The sequence below is a fragment of the Esox lucius genome, chromosome 14, assembly GCF_011004845.1.
Source record: "Esox lucius isolate fEsoLuc1 chromosome 14, fEsoLuc1.pri, whole genome shotgun sequence".
NCBI classification, from domain to species: Eukaryota; Metazoa; Chordata; class Actinopteri; order Esociformes; family Esocidae; genus Esox; species Esox lucius.
In genome coordinates, this window is record NC_047582.1 from 12,357,771 (window position 1) to 12,361,247 (window position 3,477).

Sequence of the window (3,477 nt, forward strand, 5' to 3'; positions counted from 1 at the left end):
GGCTATTGCAAATTGAGAGGCGCCTCCAGGCGGCAGTGTGAACACTCAAGTTTCCTCACTCATATTACAGTCTTAATAACCCTATAGGATGTCATACCTCGAATTGAAATTGTTGGAATGAGTACATCATTTAATACAAGCCTTAATATTTGCGTCATGCTATGGTTGCACAAGTTTTTATTGTATTTTTTCTCTGAAACTTCAACAGAGATTGATATTTTTCAACAGGTCTTTTGTGATCATCAGCACCATGGACAGCACAGACGGCAATATAGCAGAAGCTCTAATCCGGATTTTATAGAATCAGTTGTGCTTACAAGCATTACTCAAGGGCATAACAGCATATTTTCACCTTGTTTTCTTGCGGATTTGAACCAGCGATATTTTGGGTACTGGCCCAACGTAAACCACTGGGTACTGGTCCAAACCACTAGCTATTGGCAGGAGCCCAATGGCGTAACATCGTAGGCCTAGCCACTGCACTGTGTTCACAGACAGGGTTAACTGGCTTTAGTGCGGTAACTAGTACGGCTGAGTACCGGTCATGTTTACATAATATATTGTTGCCTTGGCTCCATGTTTTTAATGACCACAGTGTTCGTTCAACAGCAGGCCTAGCTCATGCAATGCAAATTAGCACATTGTTAAAGCTTGCTAGAAAACCTTTTTTTGCAGTAGGAAACCTATTAAGGCAGTGCATTAACTATGAAAATAGAGGCGTTCTGAAACAGCTTTGAATGGTGTACCTTCACTAGAGCAATTATGTGTAATACTGACGCAGTATGATTCGTTAATGCATTGACGACACACAGCTCCAGAAAACACCACATATGTTAAGTCAGTCATTGGTGCTAATCCTCTGCCATTCTTAGCATCCATTCACCACAGACATTGTTTATTCAATTTTGGCTTGGACCACTTCCCTACCTTCCTGTGCTGCGACCAAACTCAACAATGAACAAAGAAAACCTAATCTAATTCCACATGCATGCACTTGAAATGTTCAACTGATCTGAACTTCAAATCCTTGAAAACAGTTGGACATTTTCAGGATAGGCAGTGGTCGTCTACACTTGTCTTTCAAGGTGTAGAAAAAAACGACAATGAAGGGAACATTGAAAATCTCAAATATGGAAACAATGAACATGCCAATTTAGTCAAATCCTTTTCATTTGACTTCCAACCTGAGATAGTGTTGCACTCTACTGCATAGTCTTTCAGAGAGAAACCCATATGTCATTAACATTGCAATCGGGTCAATGTCAAATCGCTCCATTTAAAGCTGCAATTAGATGACATCATGCTCTTTTCACTTTTACTCAAATTTCATAATTTAATTAGATTTGCCCATACTTCCTGCTGTGTTCAATCTGCATGACGATTTTACCGACTTCTGTAAGCATGCCTGAAACTGCCTACAAATCACTTTGAATACTTCAGATATACTCTGATCCAGACCCCCATATTTGGGCTGGTGATGGTGTTTTTTTTTTATCCCTAGTGTTAAGAAATGTGTGATAGCAGCTCAGCAAAGGTGTAATCACTTTCCATCCAACTCATTCATACTTCCCATAGGGACTTATTTTGTTTTCACCGTGACCATTTTAACCATTATCCTGAATTATTTTTTCATACAAAACCAACTGTCACAACCAAATGTTTGCAGACTACTTATTAAAAAAACTAAAAAACTAAAATAAGAACACAAATGTGTTGTAATTTTATTTTCTGGGATGCGCTTCCAAGGAGCTTCCAAGGAGCCATTCGAAGGTAGGCAGTTTGTTGTTTCAGGCATTCATACAAGTATAGCCTTTATAATATAGGACAAACATTTATAATAAATATTTTGCCATATAAAAATGCTTAATGAATTATGTTTGTATAGGAAATAGTATTAGACCAATTTATCCAACCAAATAGTTTAAGTATGCATACTTAATATAATTTATATAATTTATTTTAACTTGCTTTTATTTAATTATTTTAACAAAAAAAAGTTTGTTGGTAAACATTTCTGTATGTTTCTGTGTTCATAAAAAATATCTATCAAGAAAGAGCCTAACATTGTCAGCTATTTTGAAGTGATACATTTATTTACAGGAGTAATTCCATAACATTGTATTTTAATGATTAAAACTGATTTATCAGATTATTAACCCATTTAAGAAAATGTTGTAACAGTTCAATCCACTAGTGTCACACTTCGCTGACACAGCAGTAATGGGAGAGGCGCAGAACTCCAGTTTTTTGTATTTTTATTCCTTCCCTTAATTTTTATTTTATTTAGAAAACAGGCAGGCAGCCAGCCTGCAAATAAGGTAGACAAATCAAACCAAAGATTGGCAAACAAATGGCCAAAACACAAAACACACCGAGGCGAAAATACCAATAATTAAACTAAGGAAACTAGACAGAAAATAACACAAAACTATGGCAGGCAGGCAGGAGCGATGATAGGGAGGATTAAATAGCAGGACGCCAGGAACACAGACTAAGAATGAAAGACAAAACAAAGGAAATGCGGTTAGACCCGGAGCAGGACCTAACAAACCATATAACATTGGTTAGGCCGATTGATATAGTGACAAGTATACACAAACAATGCTTCCACACAGACTGAGCACAAAAGCTGACATATATAGTGCGGGACTAACAAGGAGCAGGTGAAAACAAAGACTAATGACAATGGAACCAAACATAGAAATAAAACTACTAGAGCTGAGAACCAACAGACATACAGAAAACATGGACCGGACTCTGGGAACATGGATCATAAGGAATAACTGAAGACAAGACCAAACTCTTAACATAATACAAGAACACAAGGTGTAATGAGGGAAATGTGAACAGACCAGGCAGACACATGGAAAACCTGGACAGAAAGACAGGGGAGAGGCGAGACCTTTCAACTAGCAGTAATTTGAGATTACAGAAAAAGCATTTCAGGATACCATATTTGCCAATTAAATAACAAATATTATGGAAATGTGGATATTACTTGCCTTAACGTTATACATAATTTTTCCATATGGTTGTGATATTCATTCATGACCCAGGACACCACAGGACAAGCTGCTTAAAACATGCTTACAACATTGTCTAATACTGTCACAGTGCAGGAGGCAGGACACAGGTGCAGAGTGATGGTTCAAATCCATTCTTTTATTCGGCACACCCTAAAACAAAGCCACAACCTAAAACAGAGACACAAGGCACAAACAACAAACCACAAATTGAAGACCTCAATGGGCAACTTAAATAGGGTCCCCAATTGGAGGCAACGCGGGACAGCAACATTTTTACGAAGAAATGCCTAGAGGCACCTCTGTGGTCAGGCCCTGACTGTGGCTCCCAAGTGCGTAGAAATGCCTAGAGGCCCCCAGCCAGGACCTGAGAAATCCAGATTTTGAATTACCCAAAGTACTCTTAAAACAGGGCAACACTGCAAAATAACAAGAGCAAACAGATAAAACAGAG